The sequence below is a fragment of the Petromyzon marinus genome, chromosome 8 (assembly GCF_048934315.1).
Source record: "Petromyzon marinus isolate PM22_M1 ecotype Great Lakes invasive population chromosome 8, UKy_Petmar_22M1.pri1.0, whole genome shotgun sequence".
In the NCBI taxonomy this organism is placed as follows: Eukaryota; Metazoa; Chordata; class Hyperoartia; order Petromyzontiformes; family Petromyzontidae; genus Petromyzon; species Petromyzon marinus.
This window is the reverse complement of record NC_133674.1, coordinates 8,378,817-8,395,272: the sequence shown is the minus strand read 5'-3', so window position 1 is coordinate 8,395,272 and position 16,456 is coordinate 8,378,817. Positions and strand designations below refer to the sequence as shown.

Genomic DNA, 16,456 nt, shown 5'->3' with positions numbered 1-16,456 from the left:
ATCACAGAGGTCAGACGTTTCTTGTAGTTGGCCACCAGGTTTGCACACATCTCAGGAGGGATTTTGTCCCACTCCTCTTTGCAGATCTTCCTCAAGTCATTACGGTTTCGAGGCTGGCGTTTGGTAACTCGAACCTTCAGCTCCCTCCACAGATTTTCTATGGGATTAAGGTCTGGAGACTGGCTAGGCCACTCCAGGACCTTAATGTGCTTCTTCTTGAGCCGCTCCTTTGTAGCCTTGGCCGTGTGTTTTGGGTCATTGTCATGCTGGAATACCCATCCACGACCCATTTTCAATGCCCTGGCTGAGGGAAGGAGGTTCTCACCCAGGATTTGACGGTACATGGCCCCGTCTATCGTCCCTTTGATGCGGTGAAGTTGTCTTGTCCCCTTTGCAGAAAAACACCCCCAAAGCATAATATTTCCACCTCCATGTTTGACGGTGGGAATGCTGTTCTCGGGGTCATAGGCAGCATTCCTCCTCCTCCAAAAACGGCGAGTTGAGTTGATGCCAAAGAGCTCCATTTTGGTCTCATCTAACCACAACACCTTCAACCAGTTGTCCCCTGAATCATTCAGATGTTCATTGGCAAACTTCAGACGGGCATGTATGTGCTTTCTTGAGCAGGGGGACCTTGCGGGCGCTGCAGGATTTCAGTACTTCACGGCGTAGTGTGTTACCAATTGTTTTCTTGGTGACTATGGTCCCAGCTGCCTTGAGATCATTGACAAAATCCTCCCGTGTAGTTCTGGGCTGATTCCTCACCGTTCTCATGATCATTGCAACTCCACGAGGTGAGATCTTGCATGGAGCCCGAGGCCGAGGGAGATTGACAGTTCTTTTGTGTTTCTTCCATTTGCGAATAATCGCATCAACTGTTGTCACCTTCTCAGCAAGCTGCTTGGCAATGGTCTTGTAGCCCATTCCAGCCTTTTGTAGGTCTACAATCTTGTTCCTGACATCCTTGGAGAGCTCTTTGGTCTTGGCCATGGTGGAGAGTTTGGAATCTGATTGATTGATTGCTTCTGTGGACAGGTGTCTTTTATACAGGGAACAAGCTGAGATTATGAGCACTCCCTTTAAGAGTGTGCTCCTAATCTCAGCTCGTTACCTGTATAAAAGACACCTGGGAGCCAGAAATCTTTCTGATTGAGAGGGGGTCAAATACTTATTTCCCTTATTAAAATGCAAATCAGTTTATAACATTTTTGACATGCGTTTTTTCGGATTTTGTTGTTGTTATTCTGTCTCTCACTGTTCAAATAAACCTACCATTAAAATTATAGACTGATCATTTCTTTGTTAGTGGGCAAACGTACAAAATCAGCAGGGGATCAAATACTTTTTTCCCTCACTGTACGAAGGCAGAAGTCGAAGAAGAAAACGGTCCCCAAAGGAGCCACCAAGAGGACCCTCACGCCTAGCCACCTTTGAACTCTTCCCACCATAACCTTTGCTGGCACATTTAGCAACGGCGCTGAAGTTAATGCTGGATAGAAGAACAGCCTATTATAATAATAGGGTTTTTCCCCTTTTTTCTGGCAACAAAACTGTTGCCAGAAAAAAGGGGAAAAACCCTATTATTACATTTTTGGTACTGGCAAAGGAGGTCTAATGATGAAACAGCCTATTAGTTAATCCGGCCCGTACAGAGGCCCCCGGCAGAGAGACGGGCCTCCCGCGGGCATAGGCAAAGGGTTTTCTGCTTAGGGCATGAAAGGAAAAAAAAACAAATTAACTATGATGCAACGACCTCTACTTTTTACAGTTAATTTCAACAACAAAAAGCTTGTGTGTTTCTTCTACTTAATCCTTTGTTGTTTTTGCTGTGGTTTGAAACGGTCGTGCCGGTTCTCTAGTGTTTTCTTTCTTAGAATTGTACAAGATTTTCGTCTTATTGCAGCTCGAAAGGAAAACAGCCAGAGGCCTATACAGCCATCTGAACTCCTGGATGGTTTAGTTTCTTGTAACTCGTTTTGAAGGGCAGGGAGACAGGAATCGGGGGGGGGCACGGGGCAAGTCAATCGTAAGCATTTAATCATTGCCTCCCCCCCCCCCACCATCTGCCCCCCTCTCGCCCAGCGTTTCCATTCATTGTTATGATTCAGGGCCACAATTTTTCAAGAATTCATCCCTTTTTTTTGTCCTGTCATCTCAGTGGTTTATTTCGTCTCATTTGCCCAGTTGCGTTTGCTCCATGAATGTAACATTAACATATCGGGTGTACATCGTTTTCGGAAATCATAAATAATTGATTGTTACATGCTCTTAATTCGATGCTTGCATTGTGAACATAAGAAGCGAGTTTCGCCACTGGTACTCATGCACCACCACATGTGGGTGATTTTGGCCGTGATCTTCGCACTGCTGTCCTCGTAGATCCATACCCCCCCCCCCCCGCCAGACTGGGCCACACAGCCCAGCATCACCGGGCACCTTGTCTGTATTCCAGGCACAAGCGTTTCACGTGCTGCCTGCACGTAATGGAACAATGGCTTCTCACGAACACCCACACGGGAGAGCCCTATTATCATGCAAATTAGGCAGGGAGGGACAATATCAGGAGGGCTGAGAGGGAATTTTTCCCTTCCCGTGGCGGCTATTGCCGTCCTGTTTTGCTAAGTAGGGCCCCGAGGAGCCGCGGCCAATTTCCCAGGCCGGACGGGGTGCTGGTGGCGCCGGTAGCCCAGGGAGGGCTGGCAGAGGCCGCCAGCTCTGCGACGCAGGAGGAGAGGGGCCTTCGCTGGCAGGAAACTCCGCACAGCGCCGCGCTCCAAAATTATTTATATACCTTGCGCATATCGAGCTGTAACGAGAGCCATTGCCAGAGGGAGCCACCGGACAAACACAACCACTGTAGTTATCATTATTTCCCAGGATGAGCAAAGTACATAAATAAGGAGAAATGTTAAAACTCAGGAAGTCTTGGAAAACATATTTCGTCTCGCTGTGACGTGGTGGTGGATATTGGATCAAGCCGAGGTGAAGAGCTTGGTGGGTGTGGAGATGACAGAGAGTAGCGGGGGGTGGGTGGAAACAGCGTTCAGGGAGACTTGGAACCAGAGCTCGTGTGAAGAAATGGTCCTGATCGGAAAGAAAACAGTCGCAGGGGGTTATGGATTTTGGCTTAAGCAAAAGTCTCCGCACAAGTAGTGTTTAACCATTTAAAAACTCTGGCGTGGAGTGTGAACATGTGAACGTCTGCGCAGATTAAAATTTACCGTCAAACGTCTTTCGCGAACGGATTAGACATGTTTAAGTGGGATAAGATTGAGGTGGTGGGGTTTTTGTCGGGCAGAGAAACCGCAGTGAGTTTTACATTAAAAGTCTCGCGTACGGTAGTCGTGGGTGAGATTTTTCGCGAAGAAAGCGAGATTACAGTCGTGATAAAACAATGTTAATTGTCCTAAAGCCATTCCCCTGTTGAGAGTGTTAATCATCGATTGTCCAGATTTGTTAGTGCCACTGCCCATCATGTTCACAGCTGATGCTAACATTACGAGCTCAGAAAATATTGCAGAAGCGTATTATGAGCTTCAGTAAATTCTAGATTTAAAGCTTTCGTGACTGCTAGGATCCATACTCTTTGGTATGAGCTTCAGTAACCTTAAATAAGCACTCCAGCCAGCGGGTATGTCATATAATTTTTATTCTCTTAGATAAAGCCAATTTTTCAAAGGCACGTCCGTGTCTTTTTTTGCGCTGAAATGGTTACACACCAACACAGATGTCACTTAATTTATCGTCGGTGGCGCAGGTTTATAGTTGTGTGCAACCGTCCTTGGCTAATGCGATTTGTCCACGTGCCATAAAGCAGTCTCGTAAATTCGAATGAATTAAAATCCGAGCCACGATCTCACACTCTCTTGCGCAATGCGCGCCTCGAATAAATAATAAAATACGCTAAATGAATAAGAAGACAAAAAACAGAAAAAATGTTCTTGTGCAGAGAAGGAAGGTTATATTTTAGAGCGACGGAATGTGCCGGTGTCTACCACACGGACAGAGCCGCCGGGCCGTGCCCAAGACGGCACCCGATGTGCCCGGTGCGTCTGGAAGGGCGCTCGACAGTGCCGCACTCTGTGCTCGTTCCCGGCACGCTGCACTCGCTCGACGAGGCGGCGGTGATTTCACGAGGGAGGAGCTGGCTGGCCCGGAGATCCTGGGCTGCGGTGGGTAGTGCCTGTGAGCAGAGTACTAATGCATCTGTGTGGCGGTGGAGGCAAGCGGCACCCTTGGGGGGAGCGGGGGGGGGTGTTGGGCTGTGGGAACGCGAAGAGTGGATTCTTCAAGTTTTCCAACTAAGGTTGACAGCGTCTACGCATGAGCACAGTCCATTTGTCTATTTGTCTGTACGTCTGTCCTTAATGGTGGGACGACTATACATTTAACTGTAGTTTACAGTTGTGTTGCTATTAGGCACATCGATTATTGAAAACCGGCCTCATTGATTAAAGAGTTTCCCAAGACTTAAATGCACAAAGAGCAAAAATTGCTTCATGCATTTTGCCCTGACAGGTACCCATTAACGTCCATCATACTGCTATTTAAATATGTTCATGTCTGGGGTAAGGTTATGACTATCACTCGGGCTAGAGTGAGGACTGGTAGAGTGAGTAAAGTTTTAGCAGAGCTTAGCACTCATTTCTTGGGTGATACTAAGGCTAGAGTGAATCCTTGTGTTTGTGATCATGTTAATGTTCAGGGTTGGGTCTGAAGTGAAGGCTCATGTATGAGATTAGCCGAGAGCTCGAGTTACGGGAACCGTGTGTTCTAGAACACAGAAACTTATATCAGAGAGAGAGATACCTTATTGACATATGCAAAAAATCCGAGGCATCACAGCACTTGCTGTGGTGCCTCCCGTCGCTGTAATGTGGCGGGGGGGGGGGGGGAGGGACATTTGGCTCGGACACAGCCTCCGCCAAACACAGGTCCATTGTCCGTCGATCGGGCACATGCGGCCGGGTTTTTAGGGTTGGCGCGGCTTGTGGCAAGCCTCGGCTCATCGTGGGAGTTGAAAGCGCCGGCTTGGGCAATGGCTAATCCCAGCCGAGGCTGCCGAGTAAATTCCCGTGTTTACCCCCCCCCCCCCCAATTGGGTCATTGTCCCGCAAAATAATAACAAGAATGTGCGGGTTAAAAAAGAAAGAGGCTTTTTTTGTGTGCTAAAAGTAGGTCATTCTCGGCCCTCATGGGACACTCAGCCTCGGGCCAGGATAAGAACAAGGAAAAGGATGATGAAAAACGTGAATGTATATACGTAAACATGCGCGTTTGTGTGTCCACATATACACACACACACACACATGTATGTCCATAGGTAATGAGACATGTACGTCTAGAATTATGTACATACACATAGCAAATATTTGGAACAGTGTTGAAAGTGGTGTATAATAATAATCAGTTACAGCCCTTTGTAAATCCACTGCTGGATGAAGGTTCCACCCAATACTGAGTTGGGCATTGGAGTTGTTTGACCGTACTCAACCATGGTGTTCAATGCCCGTTAGTAAAGATGGGCGTGGGGAGGAGGCATGTTGGGTTCAGATATCATTCGCAACTGATGTTGGCAGTGGCCAGGAATAGGATTCAGGTCACCAGGTTCAGAGCGTGGCTTGCTAACCACTGCGCTACCTCTGCACCCGGTGTATACAAAATCTGAAAACTCTTTCCTACAATTTGATCCACTCCTTTGCAATTGAAAGATATATAAAACGCACGCTAACGTTAACACTTCTTCGGAGAGGTTCTGCATCTCCGCCGTCTAAGGGGCCGTTACCCGAACACAATAGCCTCATTATACAATTTCACCTTTTCCCCCTTGTGTGTTTTTTTTACGCTGAAGCCGTGTGGTCCGCGGGGTGACATCACGTGCAGCGATTTATCAGAAGAGCAGTTCCTCCTTTGTGCGTGTGTGTGTGCGTGCGCGAGCGGGTTAAACAAAAAAAAAACCCACCACCCTGCGTTGCGAGACTTGAAAGCCGACGGTGGCTCGTGGAAAAGCGATTTGGCGGAGGAGCGCGCGGCTTCCTCTCCTGTCTGCCCTGACATTCCTGAGTGCCGTGATGACATTCCCAGCGCATGGGCCCGGAGAGTCGAACACACTCGCAGCAGCACGGAGGTTTATGAGGCTAACGTTAGTGCTGGGGTTAGGGCTCGAGTGAAGGGTAGTGCTGGCCGGATGTGTGAGATGCTGAGCGATGTCATGTCTGTTCATGGGGCCCCCCTAAGCAGTCTGAAGCCACGAGCGGCAACCTTCCTGCCACGGTGGTTGTTATGGGTTACCTGTTTTGCCTTGGAAGTCCTTCATAATGATTGTGCATTATGCATGCTGGGTGGCACGGTGGTTAAAGAGTGCATGGCTTGCAATTTGAAGGCGGCAAGTCAAAAATCCCTGTTGGTTGTCAACTCGGCCCTCCAGTCTGCCCGGTTCAATCAATTTTGTTTCACCAACTCGTAGGAATTCAAACATTGGGATTCCTGTGGATCGACTCGCTGCTACCAGAGCAATGTGGCATTTCCACCACTGGTGCAGAGTGATGAATAGAAAATGAGTACTGGTCCAAACTTGTTTGAGTGGGGGCAAAAACAAAAACCCCTTGAGGTTTCTATTTTACGAAAACAGCCGCGGCGCGACGCATTAAATATCGGTTATTCCGGCCTCATTTTGGGGGGGGGGGGGGGGTGCCGAAGGGTAGGAGGATTCACACGGGTTTCCGCTGTTACCATGAAATCGACAGCCCCGCAAATGCATTCACAGGAGTGCCCTGTACAAGCACAGACTGGAAGTGCAGTCTGAATGACTGTGTGTTCTGTCTGCACGGGTACGAGCGTGTGTGTCCATGTGTGCGTGCGTGTACATACGTGCGTTCCCATAGGGGAGCAGCGATAGTGTAGTGGTTAGCACGCTGCTCGACGAACCCGAGTTCAATTCCCGCTCAAGACCAGCGTCGGTGAGGAATATCTGAACCAGTTCTGGGCCTCCCCTAGCTCGACTCAGCCTTAAAGGAGTGCCTGGTGCAATATGATAACATCAGCACTGGGGATAAAAGGTGACCAGGCATGGTGCTGGTCACCCAGCCCCACGTATGCCGTGTTGGCCTTCAAAGGTGCTCGTGAACAGCACTTAACAGTATTTTAAGGCTATAGTGGTATCATTGTCTTTGAACCTCACGTGAGAGTGCATGCACAGGAGTGTTTATTTTGTACGAGTAAGTGTGTGCGTGAGTGTATTCTCGTACGAGTGTGTGCATGAATGTGTGTTGCGAGTGTGTATGTGCACGTGTGTTTTGTGTGAACAGGTATGCATGAGTGTGTGCTCTGTCTGAATGAGTGTGTGTTACAAGTGAGTAAGTGTGAGTGCATGCGTGCGTTTGTGTAAATTTGGCGAGCATCAGGACGTGTGTTCCGTGTGGGCGAGTGGATGCGCGTGTGTGTGTGTTTGTTACTCGTAATTGAGTGTGCATTCATTGTTTATGCACCGTGGCATTTGAGCTCGGAATATCGGACCAGTTATTCCACTCCGTCGGTACCGAGAATTCACTAAGGCATGAACTTCGTGAATTCACTCTCATTAGCCGATACGAAGAAAGCGTTACCATCTTAGGTGAACTATATGTGGGGGGGGGGGGGGGGGGGGGCGGGGAGCAATGGATTAACCGGGACAAATAGGGACAGAAGTACGGACAGGGATGGAGAAGAGCAGGCAGGGACGGACAGCCGTCACCAGACGCACCGTCCACATCTGTTTCGCTGCACGGCCGTGGAATGTGCTTCTCTCTGCTCAAAAGGGGCCTCGGCCTCCTGGCTTCAACTCAGGCTAAAAAACATTCACCTATCCCCCATCGTGCATCGCTATTTATTGCTCAACGATTAATTAATCCCGACGATGCACTCACGGGTATGCATTTATGCACGTGCGGTGCTTCGTTTGCGTACCACTGGCGCGCGTGCAACGCGGAGCATTTAAATTGAGTTAACTATACTGGCATATATAGAAGCAATTTCCAGCTATTAAACTGTTAAAATTATATTTAGGAACACGGTGCCTGTGCTTATTATTATCACACTTATTTAGCCAGGAAAGTCTCGTTGAGTGTCTTCCCGCAATTTTTCAGGAGGGGCCCAAACGCATTCCTGCGGAGGGGGCTGGTAGGAAATTTTGAAGTAATTGTGTACGGATATTTAAGCCAAACTTGTTAGGGTCGTGCGCGGAAGAAAGCAAAATGAATAGTGATCAGAATTATAAAACGACGCCAGAAAGTCCAGTGTAAAAGAGGTCGCACCAGAAAGTGCAGTGTATAATCCCCTGCCTCCTGCGAATTAATCCTGGTTGGGCTTCCAGTCCATATAAGGGCACCACGGGGTGACCAACCCCTCCCCACCCAGCCGCACCCCACCCAGCCCCACCCCTCCCACCTCCCACCCAGCCCCACCCAGCCCCTCCCCACCCTCCCCACCCAGCCCCTCCCCACCCAGCCCCTCCCTACCCTCCCCTCTCCACCCAGCCCCACCCCTCCGACGTGGACAGACATCCACAGACATACACAATAAATCCCCTTCCTCCTGTGAATGAATCCCGGTTGGGCTTCCAGTCCACTACGTTTCCTACCAGTATAATGTTTCACCATTGGGGGTGATGTTTCCTATGTATGTACGTTGAACCTCTTTCGCACCGTACATAGCCAACCGTGCTAATTGGAGGCGCAGCGAAAGGACAACGAACTTAACACAAACATCTTTTTTTTAAGAAATGAGTTTTCAATCCAGATTTAAAAGTGCATAGCTCTAGTAACTTTCTAATTTCGGAAGAGCGTTCCAGACGGCCGCAGAAGCGCATCCGAAAGCGCGCGATGCAGCGACCGTCTTTGCTCGATGGCTAGCCAAAAGCCGCTGCGAGGATGACCGGAGTTTACGTGATGGTTTATGTTCCAATTGAGTGATTTGCGAGTAATTTTTTCAAATTTGATCAAATTTGGGCAGTAACGCCATCACAAAATGGTTTACTCGTGCGTCACTGGATCTTTATCATCCACTGTGAAGGTGACAGTGCGTCGTATTTGTGTGATTAACACACACCGCAGTATCAATCAGGGCGGCCGCTGGATAAAAACCGTGACCCTCTGCAGCAAGCGTCACATGTGCTCCTGCTGGGCCATGTCACCACAATTTAATTGGCCAATTGTTCCCAACTCCAAACGATACGGTCTACCACAGCGATTTCTAAAGCACAGTTATCGCGAGCTTAACGCCCGTCATTGTTATGAGCCTGCGTGTTTATCGGACAGCTATTGAGACAAAAAAACAACAATAATTGCCATTTGTTCACCGGCGGTGACGTGACTCCAACACCTGTGCTCAGACAGCTATTGAGACAAAGACAAAGATCCCCCGTGTAGCCTTAACGGACTGTTGGTGGAAGTGCTGTCAGCGAGCACCTGTGAAGGCCGGCACGGCACACGAGGGGGTGGGTGGCCAGCAGCACGCTCGGCCACCTTTGTCTCCCCAGTAGCGACGTTGACACGTTGCACCAGGTGTTCAATTGAGGCTGAGTCGACCTAGGGGAGGCCCAGGACTAGTTAAAATATTCGCCACTGGTGTTGGCCGTGAGCGGGAATTGAACTCGGGTGGTCGGGTTCGTAGGGCAGTGTAGCGCGAACCGTTACACTGAAACACACACACGCACGCGCAAGTGAAAACATCCACAGGAATGCACGGAGCCAGTCCCGTACAGGTGCCCCGCGTGATTAAAAGCGAAGGCCGACGTTTCGAGCGCCCCCCCCCCTCGCCCCTCCCACCCCGGTGCGATCACCGTCCGGCGACAAGTCCCCCCGTTAGGAGCTGCACTCCGATTCTCTCGGTGACGGCGGGCCACGCTATAGACACCCATGCACGATTCCTACCAATAACAAACACCTCCCCCAATTCGCGCGCTAAGTTACGTCGTCACGGGGACCTGTGCCAGGCCAGGTGCACTTTGAGGCAACCACGTGGAGTGTCGAAGGCCTTGCTGTTGGCAGGAGGTCTCGGGACAGACTCAGCAGTTGCCATGGGGTTGGCTGGCTGAGATGACTGGTACACACACACACGCATACAACAACAACAACCGCCATTCGCCACTAAGTGGCAGTGACGTCACCACGGCGCCTGTGCCAGGCTATGTGCACGTTGAGGCCACGTGAAGGGTCGAACGCCCGCTGGCAGGAGGTCACGGGGCAGACCCAGCAGGTGCCACGGGTCGACTGACTGAGATGACTGAGATGACTGGCTGATGCACCACCTGTGCCCCCTACTGTGCCAACCTGCTGCGCTTTAGCCACCCGGCGCTCCGCTCGTTGTTGTGAGCGTCGCTCCTCCGCCCTCCGTTGTTGCTGGAGGGCGACTGCCTCCAACTGCCCAATAGTAGCGTCCTTCACGAGCCTCCTCCACGGAGGCCGATCTTGACGTGCACGCGCAAATAACTTCCCCTCGCCGGACCGAGTTGTTCCCCCACCCCCCACAGTCCCCCGCACCCCACCCCGGCTCTCGCTATCGCTCTTGGCACTCAAAAGGCATTCGAAAACAAAACAGGCACCGATTTCAAATCATCGTCAGGCTTCTCGCACTTCTATTTTAACATCACCACCACCGCTCTCCGCGGCGCTCGGTCTGCGTCGCGGCCAAAGGAGATTGCGGGCCCCGCCGAAGCGTCGTGGCCAGAGTTGCCCGGGTTGCCCGGGTTGCCCGGGTTGCCATGGTTGCCCGGGTTGCCAAGCTCGTCGTGTTTATTTGTGATGCTAAGTGGCGCGCGCGCTTTAAGGCGGGATGGTGGTGACGCTCGCTTCCACGTCGTTAACGTCGTCCGGTCTGGCACAGCTTGTTGGCACCGTGGCGCGTATATCAGGTGCCGCCAGCTGAGGACACCGCGCTCCTGGGTTGCAGTGCCCCCCCCCCCACCCCGGTGCCCCTCCCCCCGGTGCCCCCTCCCCCTGGTGCCCCTCCCCCCGGTGCCCCGCCACCCCCATCCCGGTGCCCCCCCACCCCGATGTCCCCCCCACCCCGGTGCCCCCCCCCACCCCGGTGCCCCCCCACCCCGGTGCCCCCCCCACCCCGGTGCCCCCCCCCACCCCGGTGCCCCCCCCCACCCCGGTGCCGCCCCCACCCCGGTGCCCCCCCCCACCCCGGTGCCGCCCCCACCCCGGTGCCCCCCCAGGCGGCGTGGGGGTGCTGCCACGTGGTGGTCATCATGCTGGCCCATGGAAGGGGGTGGAGGGGGGCGATACAGAAATTTGTTTTGGTGCCCCACCCCCCACCACCCCCACCACCCCTCCACCCCCACCACCTCCACCACCCCCACCACCCCCGCCACCCCGCCTTGCAATGTACAACATCTACACGAGATGAGCAGAAGAGACATAGACAAGACTTGCTTCAATGGATTGAGGTTAAATCCGTACCCAAAGATGATGACCTCTCTTGCTTCGGGAGTCGGTGATCCTTCGCCATCTTACGTGGTTGTTGTGTTTCATTCCTGTGAGTTCCCTTGTGACTCGCAAGGCCAGCGTTTGAACGACACACCTCTCCGCATACATCACACGCACAGTGGGCCGAGGGAGACTTAAATGGAAATACGGTGAAACGAGAGAACCGAGATGCAGGCGAGATTAATCTGATGCACGTGTTAATTAGCTCGTTACGTTCAGGTGAATCAGGATTTGAGCCGATAGTCTCTGCACTCTGCATGCTTTTACCATCTGGGGTCCCCTTGAGCTGCATGTGACCCGAAACGTTGGCTTGCCCCATATCTGCGTTGCATCGCCGCTGCACCCGGCTCGACTGGCAAGCGCAGTGGCCTCTGCCACCCGTGAGCAGTGGACATTTCAAACGGTCGCCCCTTTAAGTGCTGCCCAAAGCGAGCTGGCACATCTGGAGTGCCGCGTCTGTTTGCTGATCCTATTGACAGTGTCTGAGAACCACCCTAATTACTTCCACATGTCGAGCCCTCGAGGAGTGTAGCACCCTTTGAGTTCAGGTCTTTTGTACCGCTCAGCCTAATGCGCCAGTGACAGCTCATTGTTTCCAGATGGCACGGGCCTGATTGGGCCCTCTGATCTGTTGCGCCTCGACCTATCCCCGGCACCTCGCGCCTCCACATCGGCGTGGGGAGTGTGAGGCGGGGCCCTGCCCCCCGCCCCCCCACTGCCCCATCTACGCAAATTTGCTCCGGCCACCGTTAAAACGGAGCTCGCGACAAACCGACCGATGCGAGCGACGAGTCGACAACGCCGCGCAGAGCGCATTCCTGCGGTTTGCTGTCCCCACGCGCGCTGCTTTGGCTCCTCGCCGCGACCCTAGCCCCGTCACCGCCCCTCCTCCGATCCCGAGCGTTCGGCGAGCGGAGGCCGTGCCGCCCGCTAGCCCGCGTGGTCGTGCCGAGAGCACGGGGCAGGGGGAACGTTTCTTCACCCCGCCACCCTCCGCCGATCCGCCCTGGGATCAACAGCCAGGACAAACTCCCCTGGGCCAAGCAACCCTCCCCAAACCCATTAAAGGCAACAAAGAGATATCTCTCATTGAACGGCTTCGTTCGATGCGTATAACCATCGCTGCTTTGCGGTGTTGGTGGCAGGCATCAACTTTGTGGAACCTCACAGGTCTAAGGCTTGACCTATGGGTCGGTAATTTTAGTGGTATTTTGCGTTCTTTAGACTCTAGATTTCCATAGGAATGTGGAATTTCCACCCCCGCCTTCGAGTTGTAAAGATTACGTGAGCACTGCTCCATGCTCATTTTAATGAGAAACCATTGACTTTTTTCGCTATGATGAATTGTGTGATAAATCAGCCTGCATGCGGTAATTTCTGCAGTTACATAAAACTACATTTGTGTAAATTCAAATGCTCTCAGTTAAGTAGCTCCCACGTGCACGCCATATACCTCTAGCAATCTATACCAAATGGATAACAAAAGTCAAGTGGCAGCAGTAGCAGGAACCTCGACCATCACGTGATGAAGTCGAGTGGTTGAATCTGCTGTGTAACGGAAAGTGCGCTCTTCGTCGGCCTCATCTGCCGGTGCTTCATCCCCGCACGCTCGCGAGTTATCTGACCCTGTGGTGTTCTCCGCGAAACCGTGCCGTTGTTTTGCGAGCGCCATTAAACGCAAAATTGACCCTCGCCTGTACGAGATCGAGTCCCCCCGAGGGAGAGCGAGCGAGAGCTTTGTGCCTTTTACCCGCGAGATTAACGATGTAAACATTGTTTTTTTACAACAATTTTTTTTTAAAAAAAATCTGCATCATTTTAAGGGAACAAAATAATAACAAGTAGGCTGGAGTTTATAAAGCTGAGCAGCTGCCCATGTAAAGGAACTCTCCCGGCAGGGATGTGTAATTAGCGAGATTGCAGAGGGTAGGTGGGGAGGGGCCCACGCGCCTCAGCTTCTTGTGCTCTGCTTTTTCCCTCCCTCGCCAACTCGCAAAGAAGCACGCGCAGGCGGAAAAACAACAGCCCGCGTTTAGCCGGAGTTGTGCACGTATCGCACCATTAACGGGGGGGGGGGGAGGGGAGTCTTCCAGGGCTGCTGGAGTTGCTGTTCGCTCGTTTTCAGTTACCTTCATTTAAGTAAAGTGTCTTTTTTGGAAAATTAACAGCACGGACGAAACATTACACCGATCAGAAAACTAGTTGGTCTTCCTCGCGATCTGAACAAGTATTGACACGGCCTTAGTTTTGTTTTAATTAACCGTGTTTAGGAAGCGTTGGCAGATAAAAGAGGTTTGTATGCGTCAGTGGAACTTTTATCTTATGGGTAGGTAGTGCTAGATGCTACAGGGCTACGTTGTGGGCAGAGGAGGGCGGTGAAACAAAATCCGCCGTTGTAATGTACTTCTAAGGTAACGTCTTTGCGGGTATGGTTGAGGCCCTCATCCAACGACGGATCGACAAAAAGGTCTCTCTGCATGCAGATTCTCGGAGTCTGTTACAACAACAAAGACAAACCAGAGCCAGGGCTGAAATGAAGACACGTGGAGCGCTGACGTTAATGAATCGCCCTGCAGGGTGGTATACGGTGGGGGGTTGGCGGGTGGGGGTACGGGTGGGTCGGTGGGGGGTGCAACCGTGAGTTGCGATGATGGACACACGGGGCCCGATCGTGCTGGGGGAGAGCAGCCCAGGGTCAGTTTAATACGGAGGCGCTGACGACAGATTCCGCGGTAATTGTGCGCAGGACCCAGAGTCGATGACAGGGCTCAGGGCCAGGCGCATTCAAGGGCTCCGTGCTCCGGGGCAGAGGCTTGAGATCACGTCGCAGCGCCTATTGCACCGATTGGGTTCTTTTAGGGTTTTTCGACACCGTGGCGATGATGTATACATGTCTTAGGTGTGCGCACCTGGATGTGAATGGTACGACTCGACTAATGTATGTATAATATGCTTTAATCCGTGCGTTCATGTGCTTGTGCAAGTGTGCATGTACGCTTAACAGTCAGCAGTGGTCATTCTAAGGATAAACTGGACCCTGCCATAATAATGTGGCATTTGTACCACTGGCTCAGGGCCTCCAATGAGCACTGCCCGACGCTTGTTTGAGCAGAAAGCGCCTTTTATTTGACGTATTTAGTTGAGATATGGCACGTACATGGGTCAGATTCGAGAGGCCTTCATCCATGCGTATGTTTACACTTGTGTGCACATATGTGTGTGGGCGTGCGTGTATCCTTGTGTGTGTGTGTGACTGTTTGCTGGGTGTATGTGTGTGTGCGCATATGGCGGGCGTGGTTCTGGGGGATCTTTGTCATCTTGTGCATGTGCATCCTTGCTTATGTGTGTGGCTGTGCGTGCGTGTGGCTATGGGTTTGTGTGTGTATGTGTGTATGTGCGTACATCCTTGGCTATGCGTGCATGTGTGTGACTGCTCCCATCACCAAGAGCACCATGTACAATATTTGAGAGCAAAGAGCCATGCACCAGGGTGAGGGGGGGGCACGGCACGTGACTACTCGACACCGCCGCGATGTCAACACGAAGTCCCCCCCCCCACCCCGGTACGGGGAGAGAGAGAGAGTAGAGAGCTCTGTTAGCAGCTCTTCTCTTCCCCGACGATGATGAACACAGACGGCCGACAACGGCGGTCCCCCACGGCTCCGTGACCCTCCCGCCGACCGCTCGCCGAGAGGAAGGGGCGATCGGTCGGGGGATTTGTGTCATCTCCGCGATCTTCCATCGGTGTCCTCCGAGTAGCCCCCCCCCCACCCTACTCCGTCCTGCGGGGGCCGCCTGTCCGCACTCTTCGGCTTTGATTGTTTAAACTTGCCGGCCCCCCTCCCCTTCCCTACTCCTCACCGCATCGACGTCTCCCACGACCTTCCCGACTCCTGCCTCTTCTCCTCGCTCTCCCTTTTCCGCTCGCCATGCAAGTTGGCACTGATTGTGCCCACCCACCGTCCCACGCAGTGCGGCGATGGACTACAAACGTGAACGTGTGGCACAATAGAAGAGGACCCCCCCCCCCCCCACCCTCCTCCTCTCCACAACACCTCCATCATCGATCCTTTTTTTTGTAGTTATAGTGTAAGTTGGGTTTGCTTATAATGTCCCTTCATGATCAAGGTGTATGGGTTAGATCTCGTAAATATAAATGTGTCGTTAACCCGCCACCACCCAAAACAGCCAATTAGTAAGATTTGCCATGTGAACAAAACGTGCCAATTAGCTGTTACTTCAGCACATCGGTGTGATGGCGAGTAAACCCACAACATTTGCAATTGAGTACGACCGTTCGCTGGTGATTACAACCGGCTTCATCAGGCGACTTGCCAGAATTGTGAAGAAGTCTTCCTGCTGCCGGTCTTAAATAGGGCACGATGACTCATTTAAATTTAGGCGATCTAACCCAAAAACCTTTGTTATGAATAACATTGGTCAGTGTTGACTCCAGCGAGTGGATGGCTGGCGTGGGGGGGGGGGTAGATATTGTTGCGTTTTACAGACATTCAAGATAACTGCCGTCAATCTGGAGCCCTAATTTCTCTTCATTTCGAAGCGCAGCATACGTACGGCTACCTAAGTAAACAAAGACTCAAGTGAAAGTGATGGGCGTCGGGGTGGGGGGCCGTTTCTCGTGAAAATGTTCCAGCGATTCCTTGTATTTGGCCGAGTCAATCAGAGGCACGGCCATAACTTTGATGAAGCACGTTGATCTGTTTTTCACCTATTTTGAGCAACACAAATGCGGGGGAGCCCCCTTGGTCTTGCATCAGCGATCGTTTCTCAGCTGTCACCGAGCTCCGCGCTGCGAGCTTCGCTCCGAGCCTGCTGCTTCACACAGAGCTGACCCATCCAGGATAATCACGGCTGATGGCTTCCACGTGTGTCCCGGGTTTGACGATTAGCAGCCGAAAGACTCTGCGGTGATTGGCCCCATGTCCTCCAGATTGCACGCCCGCCCACTGACTCTCACCCGTTCGCTC

At 52.1% G+C, this 16,456-nt stretch overlaps 1 protein-coding gene across 1 annotated transcript in view; it reads left to right on the top strand.

Annotated features, from left to right (window-relative positions):
• Nucleotides 1–16,456, top strand: part of LOC116940189 (uncharacterized) — a 267,752-nt gene that overhangs the window by 105,012 nt on the left and 146,284 nt on the right. The window lies entirely within an intron of this gene.